Consider the following 10,919-nt stretch of genomic DNA (forward strand, 5'->3'; position numbering starts at 1 on the left):
GTACCTGAATCCGACGGGATTTTTTAAAAAAATATTTAAATTTTTATTTGGCGGTTCATTGGGCAAGATTGCGTCCAAATCGGGATGATATTTACGTAGGATGAATATTAATTTTTTTTTTTTTTATTGTTATTGAACCTGCGTGCCTTATTTCGTGCCCATTTTTAAGAATTATTTAAAAAAAAAAAAAAAAAAAAAAAAACAACTTTCTAATGTGTAATCCCGTCAACCTCACTTGGTTATAAAGGGAAAAAAAAAGAATTCGAATTTAACAAGATGGCGGCGGGAATTGTTTTTTTTTTTTTTTCCATGCGCGCGTGTATAAAAAAATTTTTTTTTTTTTTTTCCAACGAACGAACGTTGGCGGACAGGTGCGATTCAATATCGTTAATTAACTTTCTAACCCGATAATAATAATAATAATGATAATAATTTTTTTTTCGTACGCGAGACGTTTTGTCGTCGTACCTTTGTTTTCCGCCGCCCCCTCCCTCGTCCACACTGTAGCCTTCATTCAGTTTTTCTTAATTCGGATTTTTTTTAATATTGTAACGGGGATTAATAAAATTTAATTCAATTTAAAAATTTAAATTAATTTTAAAAAATTCAATGTCGAATTTAAAAAAAAAAAAAAAAACGGAATAATAATTTGTCGATATTTGATAGTAGCGTGGGCGTCGCGTTTGGGTGTTTCGAGGTATGCACACGAGTTTGGCGGGGTAGGGGGAGGGGAAAGGGGGGCAAAGGGGGCAAGCACACACATTTTCACGAGTTTGATTTTTTTTTTTTTTTTTGTAAGAAAAACTCGCGGGTTAATAAAACCGCGATTTCACTTTCGAATATATTTTTCCTAAAACAAAAAAAAATTTGGAAATAAATAAGTCAAGGAAGGGCTCTTCTCTCTCATATTTTTTTTTAAACAAAAAAACAATGGGTGGCATTCAAAGGTACAGGGAGGGCAGTAAAGGGGGCAAACAAAAAGGAGGGAAAAACTTTTCTCTCTCTCTCTCTCTCTCTCTCTCTCTCTCTTTTTACGAAACAGAAATTGCATTTGTAATTATTGTATATATATATAAAATATTTTTAAGCTTTTTTTTTTTCTAAAATAATTTCGCGTGAATATTTTAATTATTATCATTATTATCATTATCATTATCATTATCATTATTTAAATAATAGGTATTTAAAAAAAAAAAAAAAAGAATGAAAAAAAAAAAATTCAAACGCCGTTTAGTGTAGTAGTGGAAATTTACCTTAAAGATATTTTTAAAAGACGTGATTGACATTTTTCTTCTCATTTTTTTTTTTTTTTTTTATTCGTTCGTGCCCCAAAGGTAAAAAGTTGAAAAAAATAATGATAATAATAATAATAATGATAATAAAAAACATGTTTTGAAAAAATAATAATAATAATAATGAGTGTTTTTTTTTTTTAATTTGTCGTAAATTTTTTTTTTTTTTTAATGTCGGAATCTCGTTTGCGGAGAGAGAGAGAGAGAGAATTGGATACCTCGATTGAAAATAAATTTTTAGAATGGAAAATAAAAGGGGGGTGAGGGGGGAATTCGGGGGGAGGTTAGGAGGAAGGGAGGGGGAAAGTGCATTAGAAAACCTTTAAAACAAAAAAAAGGTTAGGATTACACACATCGAAAAGGTTTTTTTTCTTTTTTTTATCGTTACCGTAATAACAGTAATAATAATAATAACTATTGTTTGCATGGTATGTTGTTTTTAATTACCGTTACCGTTTCTGTTGTGTTGTATTCAATTTGAAGTTGGTTGTTGTCGTGGCATTAGAATGTAAATGCGAAAACGAAGTGGAAATTTTAGCTTTGTCATTATGTGAATGCATTTATATATATATATGCATACAAACAAAGGCAGCGTTTCAAATTAAGGTCGTCGAGTAGTTTTTTTATTTTGTTTTGTTTTTATTTAAAATTGTATATATACATTTTCGATTTGATCTTATTCGACACAAAATGGCGGTTGCGACGACGACGACGACGACGACGAGAAATTAGACTGCAGACGTTTTTTTTACCAGCTACTCCTTTTACCGCTGCGTCGGTGGTACTATTTATTATCTTCGGTTAATAAATTACACATTGAGCGAAACGAGTATTTCGCGAGTCTAGCCTAATGGACGACGTTATTAGTTTCTCTCTCTCTCTCTCTGTTTCTCTTTCTCTCTCTTTCTCTCTCTCGCCTTCTTTTTTTCACCGGTGCACTTTTTTTTTTTTTTTTTTTTTTTTTCCCCTCCACGATTCATTACGATTGCAGAATGTAATTTAATATAACGGAAATGAAACTTTTGAAAACCGTTCAAGATTCGAAACTAGGTATAACAGATGGTAATGATGATGAGTAAGAAGGATAGAAAATAGAGAAAAAGAGAGAGAGAGAGAGAGAGAGAGAAAGAGAAAAAATTTTTTTTTTTTTTAAAATTAATTAATTTATTTATTAATGCGTGTGGATTAATTTAAAATTGGTTTCGTTTGAATTTTTTTTTGTGTAAGACTCGATTAAGGTTTTTTAAACGTTTAAAATGTCTTTTCTCCTATTCTTCTTCCTCTCTTCTCTCTCTCTCTCTCCGCCATTTTTTTTTTTTACTTTTCCCATTAGGTAAAACTAAAAAAAATTTTGACCAGCGGAAATGATTTTGACCTGGATTTCCTCGGGGCGATTCGGTAGTTGTTGTTGTTGTGTAGTAGTAGTAGTGTCTTGTGTGTTTTCTCTTTCTCTCTCTCTCTCTCTCTCTCTCTCTCTCTCTCTCTCTCTTTCTCTCTCTCTCTCTCTCTCTCTCTCTCTCTCTCTTTCTCTCTCTCTCTCTCTCTCTTCCTCTCTCTCTTTTTCGGCCTTTACATTGTGAGAATATGTCGCGTTCTCATGTTGATGATTTTCGATCATTTCGATCATCGATGAAATTTCGATGACGATGGCAATCGCGTCGGTACGATTTGAGTTTAAAATTCCTCGAGGTGAAGGTCGGTCCATGATATTTGTCAATCGTACCTGATAATTACTGGTACATATTATAACGGAATCGTATTTTTTTTTTTTGGGAGTATTTTGCTGTAGAGAAAATATATCCCCTTCCGGGCAGGCGGTGGTGGTGTTTCCCCCTCCCCTCCCCTCGTTTCCCCCGTTAGATTTGCAACATGTCTCATAATTGCAAGTGGAGGAAAAAAAAAATTATAATTTATTATTATTATCATTTCTTTTCTTTTTTTTTTTCCATCAACCTCATCATCATCATCATCATCATTATTTTATTTGTTTTTTTTTTTTTTTTTTTTATGTACATAAATATTTTTTTTAAAATGTTTAACAAGTACTACTTTTTTTTTTTTTTGAATTAATACCTATAAGTTATTTTAACAGGTATTCGTTGGGTAATTATTTTTATTTTTATTTATTTTTTTTTCATTTATTGACTAAATTAAAAAAAAAAAACTAGAAAGGAAACCTGATAAAACATTAAAAAAAAAAAATTTTAATAGTGGAAGGAGGGGGAGAATGGTGAGTGCGTGTGTGCGCGTATACACATACAACCGGAAACTTATTCTCGTCTTTTTCATCTTATTCCTCCATCATCATCATCATCATCATCATCATCACCTTTTTTTTTTGTTGTTGTTGTTTTTTGTTTTTTTTTTTTTTCTTTTTCTTTCTGGAAAAACTGGCTTGTGGTTGAACGTGAACTTGTAATAATAAATGTCAGTTGCAAATTTTTTTTTTTTTTTTTCCTCTTCTTGGCATGCATATTCCTTTCATGAAAAAAAAAAAAAGAGAGAGAGAGAGAGAGAGATCAATAAAACAGGTTTTTTTTTTCCTGCCATCCAAATCTTATACGTGTGTGTGTGTGTATATGTGTACGTATATATCTTTGTTAGGAATGAAAAAAAAAAAATTATAATAAGTTGTAAAAAGTATTATTTAAGAATGATAATAATAATAATAATGATGATGATAATAACAACAACAAAATTAATGGTAATAAATATGAGTTTAATATCTTTTAGATATTTTTTTTTTTTTTCACTTTATTTTTAATTTACAACAGGTTTGCAAAAAGTAATTTTACCTCTCTCTCTCTCTCTGTCTTTCCATCTCTATCTCTCTCTTTCTCACACACACGGTATCGTGTTTAACTACGGTAGCAAGGGTTTTTACCAATGTTAAAAAAACAACAACAACAACAAGACGGTTGCCATTATTGGTTATTTATTTATTTGTTTGTTTTTTACTTAAAAATATTTATCGGTTAAAAATTATTTAAAAAAAAAAAAGATGAAAAATTTTAAACGTTTACGAATCAATTTCGAGAAAAAAATTTTTTTTTTTAAAAGGAAGTGAGAGGGTAAAAGAGAGGAAATGGGAGGGGGGATCCCGTATAAAAGATTTAATAATAACGGTTTACGCGAGTTGAGATTTTTTTCTCTCTCTCTCTCTCTTTTTCTCTTTCCCTTTCGTGCGTATGGTTTTTTTTTTGTTGTTGAATGCTTTTGGTTGTGGAGAATGAGAAGAAGAAGAAGAAGGAGGTAGAAGGGAGGTGGGAAAGAGAGGGAAGGGAGGAAAAAGAAGTTTGTCGGACGTAGGGAACGAACGAGACGTTGTTTGTTTGAAATTAAAAAAAAAATAAAAAAAAAATCGCAGACGTTATTATTATTATTATTATTATTAATATTTAAAATTAAAAAAAAAATTAAAGAGGGAGAGAGAGAGAGAGAAAGCAAAATAATTCCTTCGGTGTTTTTTTTTTTTTTCTTCTTTCTTTTTCTTCTTTCTTTTTCTTCTTTTTTTTTTCTTTTTTACGGTTTAAGGGACGAGGGGGGAGAGGAGAGGGGTAAGATTTCAAAATGGAAAAAAAAAAAAATTAAATTAAAAAAAAAATATAATGAAAAACCGTTAATATTTCTCATTGTTTTAATAGCGCGCTAATGATCGGTTTTTAATAATGAAAGAGAAGAGAGAAGAGAAAAAATTGTTGCCACGTTAAATTGTTATTATACATATTTTTACCTTCCCCCACCTCCACCTCCTCCTCCCTCCTTCCTTCTCTTAATTCCACGTTTTTTTTTTTTAAAATAATTGTGGCAGTTGTAATGATGATGATGATGATGATGACGATGATGGCAGCCGTTGCGAAATAAAAAAAAATTTTTTTTTTTTTCGCATACATTTTACCAAAAAAATTTTTTTTCTTTCTTCTTCTCTTCTCTTCTTCTTCTTCTTCTTCTTCTTTTTTATCGTTTTTTGTTTTTGTTTTATTTCTTTATTTTATACTTTTTTATCACTTTCGTGTTTTTTGTTTAAAAAAAAAAAAAACCGTTCAAGGTAGACGACGGGCGTCGACCTGTGAGAAACAAATCAACTATCGAAACTTCACAACATGTGGTAAATTATTTGGGTTTTTTTTTTTAAAGTTCTTGGAAAAAGTGTGTGAGAAAGAGAGAGATAGAGAGAAAACGTAAATGAAAACGAAGGGAAAATGTTTAAGTGTCGTGGTATTAGAAAATTATTATAACAGAAATAATATTTTTTGGAAGAAGGCGGTAGAAAATTCCGGAAGATACTATTACCACGTTATGTATTAAAAAATTAATTGCAGTCGTGCCACAAGAAATTAAACGTGAAGTGTAAACGAATTATCTGATAATAGATACCAGGAAATGGGTGGGTGTGTGCATGTGTGCGATAGACTCTGGAAAGAGAGAGAGAGAGAGAGAGGGAAGTGGCTGGAAGGGAAATGGAAAGGAGTAATGTGATATCCGAAACAATTGAAAAACACGAAAAGGAAAAAAAAGAAACGGGGAAAAAAAAAGATTTTTGACGTGGAATTAGACACAAAAAAATAAAAAGGGAAATATTTTTTTTCTAATGTTTTTTTAATGTTTTGTTTTTGTTTTCAGGTGGAGAAATGTGACACGGGTTATAGAAAAACCTAAACCTACGGCGACCAACACTCGGTCGCTGTCGTTTTGAGGAGGGACACCGTGATGGGATTTGCCACCCCGTCAGCGTTGCAGTGTTATTTCCCGCTGCTCCTTACCTGGCTGCTAGTCCAAAACATCTCTGCCGATCAAGGTTTGTAATACTCATGTTATTATAGTCTCTATCTCTCTCTCTCTCTCTTTCGTTTGTTTACATATACATCTCTCTTTTCTAATTAACCTTTGTCTAATTTAACTTTTCGCATCATTAGCTATATAGTTTCTTTGGTTATTTCCGGTTTTTTCTCCTGTCGTAAACGTTCGACGAAATGAATTCCGATCATTTAATTCATTTGTTTTTTTTTTTTTTTTTTTATGTTGTCTGTCTGTCTGTTTCTTTGTTTGTTTGTTACATTCTTCGTTTTCTTTCACCGCATCTCATTTTTTTTCTCCCTTTTTTTCCTTTTTCTTTCTTCCCCCCCCCCCTTCTCTGAATTTTTCGAAACTTTTCGAGCGTTATGAAGAAATTTTAGTTCGTCTGACTTTAATGGCCGTCAATTTACGTTAAATTGAAAAAGATGCGCGACGGATGAAAATTAAATTTAAATAATGATGATGATGATGACGACGATGACGACGACGATGACGATAATGATAATATTTTAAGCTTTTGCGGTCGGTTCGGGTCGTCGTCGTAAATGAAAATTTAATTTAGGGATAATTTTTTTTTTTTTTTTTTTTTTTTTTTCAGTGCAAAAAGGTTCGTTTTTCTCGGTTCCGCGTTCGTACCTGTAAATTTTACCTTTATGCCCTCGAGCGTTTCGAAAAAATTACCTTTCGCACTTTTGAATCCCTTCGTGAAAATTGAATTTTCTTTTTTTTGTAGTTATGAAAAAAAAAAAAAAAATTTTTTCCCCCCTCCCCAACTTCGTATCAGGCTTTTAAAGATTTTTCCCTTTTCTTTTTCTTTTTTTTTATGCTTTTTTTTTCTCGCCCTTTTTTTTCCCCCTACTACTACCACCGCCCTTCTCAACTCACATCCTAACCCTAATTTTTCCTTCTTAAGGGTTGACTAATGAAGTCTCTCAGGACCTTTTGAAAACTCAAGAGTATCAAGGACTATTATTTCAAGTTTGTCATTCTTATTCTTAAGTATCAGTTTTTATATCGTTGGTAAAACAGGATTTCAGGATTTTCCATTCCGCGGTCCCATCGATCGGATTTTGGTATATAAAATCTTTTATATCATTATTATTATTATTATTATTTCGTTTCCTTTTTTTTTTTTTTTGCCATATTTCTAGATTATGAACTTGTCGGAATCAATTTTTCTCTCTCATTTTCTCTCTCTCTGTGTTTTTTTTTTTTTTTCTTTCGTGCTAACGAATCCGGATAAGTTTTCGTCTTAGATGATGGGGAAGGAGAAAGGGAAGGGAAGAGGGGGAGGAAAACAAATATTAATTCATATTGAAAAACATTATCATTTTTTTTTTTTTTTTATACGTTAAGAAAATTTCGATTTCAGTTTCCGGTTTTTGAATTATATATATATATATATATATATATTTTTTTTTCGGTTAGTTGAATAAATCAAAAAATAAAAAGTAGAAAAGGAAAGAGAAAAGAGATAGAGAGAAAAAGAAGGAAAATTTTCTCGTGTGAAAAGTAATGAAAAGTTCCGGTTCGGATTTGGAAAACTTTATTTTTTTTTTTTTAAACACTTTCTTTTCGAAAATGGAAAGGAAAAAAAAGGAAAAAAGGAAAAGAAAACAAACAAACAAACAAACTAAAAGAAAAAATCTGTTGCTGGTACGTTTTAAATTTCGTGTTGCCGCCATTTTGTTTTTGTTTTTATTTTCTTTTGACTGATGAAAATGCCGGAAAAGGGGGGGGCTTTTTTGTGTGTGTGTGTGTGTGTGTTTGTAACTTTTCCCTTTGGCCACATACAAGTTTAACGGTTTTTTACCTTTTTTCCTTTTTTTTTTCTCCTTTTTTTCCTTTGTTGTATGTATTTCGATAGAAACCCCGGAGGTATATATATGTGTGTGTATTCCCATCCTTCTCGCACATACCTGTTGATGATGAATATTCCTTTTTTTTTTGTATTTAATTTGGGGGGAAGGGAGAGGATTTTTTTTGCAATTAAGGATTTTCATTCACGATTAGAAAAGTGTCGACGTCGTGACAGAGCGACCGAGGAGGATGTGTCGAACGAACGACATTTCAGTGAGTGTTTTGTGTGCGACAATAAAAATAAAAATTACTTTTCCGTGATCGTGATTCCATTTTTTTTTTTTTTTTTATTCCTTCGGAGGATTAATGAAAACCCAAATTTTGTTTTTTCTTCTTCTTTTTCTCACTAAACTTTTTACGTATTTGTTTTTGTTTTTCTTTGCTTTGCTTTTCCCTCTCTTTCCCCGCTTCGCTCCGTTCCGGCCCTTGCCCCCCCCCGGGAAGCAATGTTGCCAATTTTACAGCGTTCCAGTCATTTCATCCGCCACATTCAGTTTCGGTGGTGGATTTTGCGGTGTTATCGATCGTTGTTCATCGTTCTCTCAAACAAATTCTTCCTTTTTTTTTGTATGAATTCAATTCTGGTTTTTTTTTTTCTCTTCTTTACCGTTTATTCTTTTCTCGCCCCCTTTCGGAAAACTTTTCTCTTTTTTTTTTTCCTTTCAATCACGCCAATCTTATTTTAACCCTCGCCGTGCATCCAACCATCCATCCATCCATCCATCCTTTTTCCTCCGTGTTAAAAAATTCTATTTTCTCTCTCTCTCTCTCTCTCTTTCTCTCTCTTCTCTTTGGGTTTTATTTTTCCGTATGTATCGTTTGTTTTTTTTTTTTGAATCGCCTGTTGTTTGATCAGCTTTTACTCTCACGGTTTTTTTTTTTTTTTTTTTTTTTTATTTCCCTCCACTCCTTCTTTGTTTGTTTGAATTTCTTAAAACGATCGTCATCGTCATCATCGTCATTTTCATCGTCGTCATTGTCTACAATCGTAATAGTTGACAATGATTGTGTGGTGTTTGTTGGAAGTGGGTTGAAAGGTTGAAATTTGTATTAAAAAAAAAAAAAAAAAAAAAAGGGTAAAAAGGTCAACGAGGTAATTAAAATGCGTTTGTAGTTAAGGTTTGGTATACGATTTACTCGGGTCATTGATTATTCCTGGCAGAAACATCACGAACACCGCCTTTTTTTTTTTTTTCTTTTCTTTTTTTACTTTTCTCTCTTTCTTTTTCTCTTTCTTTTCATTCTGTTTTTCATTCTCATTCCGTTCGGAGATGATCTCATTCAAAAAAAAAATGTTGTTAAATTTTTGTTTTTTTTTCCCTCTTTTTATTCCTTTGTACGAGTGCGTGTGTGCGCGTAAAATGTTTCCAATTTCTTTTATTATCCGTGCAGTTGCATTTCAGGTACATATTATTACTATTACTATTAGGTTTTCCAATTTAATTATATTTATTTCTTTCCCGTTAGTTAAAAAAAAAAAAAACAAGTGTTTTTCTTTCTTCTTTCCCCGCTCTCTTCTCTTTCTTTTTCTCTCTTTCTCTCTCACACACACGTACACATTCGTCTTAAACTTTTCTTTTCTTTTCTTTTATTTCTATTTTTAGTTTTTAGTTTTTTTTTTTTATTTTATTTTTTTAACCTATTAAAAGTTTAAATTACGTTGCGGCGTTCTTTTTTACTCTCAAACACTTTTTTTTTTTTTTTCCCCTTTTTGTTACTCGTTTTAAATGTTTTTATTTTTTCCCTTTTTATTTATTTATTTATTTATTTATTTTCAACACTTTTTTGACCGTTAAAATTAAAACGTTTGTAAAAAAAAAAAAAATGGAAGAAAAAGGAAAAAAAAAAAAAAAAGAAATTTTAATTAAGAATTTTTTTTTTTATTATTTTATTTTGCAGTCGTCATATTGGATACAACCATACAACCGAAATTAGAATGGACGAAATATTCAACAGGATCTCAAGCAAGTACCCAAGGAGTAAGTTTTTTTTTTTTTTTTTTAAAATAATAAACGTTACGTTTATCTCACGTGAAAAATTTTCTTTGTTTGTTTTGTCATGTTTGTCGACGCGAGCAGCGTCGTGTTTGTTTGTTTGTTTTGGCAGCGAAAAACAAAACAAACAAACAAACAAACAAAATGGTGTCAAATCGGAGATCGGTTGTGTTTAATAACAAAAAAAAGTTCGTTAATTTTTTAAGTATTGCGTGACTGTTTGGGAAAAATGCGTTTGTTGAGCCAGTGAAAGAACCTTTTTTTTAAAAAAGGTTTTTTATACCTTTTTGACGGTTTTAACTCTGACACGAATGAATACGCGCACTCACGCACACGTACGCACATGCACATGGACGCCATCTTCTAAATTGACACCTGACGACACATTTACGTTGCGTTTGAATTTTTTTTTTTTCCTTTTAAATGATTAAATCTAATTCCTGTAGGTTTTTTTGTTTGTTTGTTTTTGTATTCGTTAAACAACTTCCGGTCATTTTTAATTTTTGTTTTTTTTTTTTTTTAACGTTGGCAAAAATGTTTTTGGCAGGTTAGGAAGTAGTAAAAATTTGATTGCATTTTTTCGTTTTTTTTTTTTTTATTTTCTTTTGGGGTTTTCTGGACTCCTCTTTTACCCCCCCCCCACCTCTCTCTTTTTTCTCCTCCTTTTCTTTTTTTTTAATCCCATCCCACACCCCTCAACCCTACCCCCACCCACCAATTCTTATTATTATTTTTGTTTAATTTTCCACACAGAAAAGTGAACATATGCCGAACGGCCGTAAGCAACTTTCCGCGTCACTGACACGTTCTTTAACCATTCGTCACCCTTCCAGCACATCGGTATTTAATTTTGATTTCCTTTTCATTTTTTTTTCCTTCTCTCTCTCTCTCTCTTTGTATTCTATCCTCTTCAAACTACCCTTTTTCAAATTTTGTTTCTCTCTCTCTCTCTCTCTCTCTCTCTCTCTCTCTCTCT

This window comes from Pediculus humanus, genomic scaffold (assembly GCF_000006295.1).
Source record: "Pediculus humanus corporis 1103172108306 genomic scaffold, whole genome shotgun sequence".
NCBI classification, from domain to species: Eukaryota; Metazoa; Arthropoda; class Insecta; order Psocodea; family Pediculidae; genus Pediculus; species Pediculus humanus.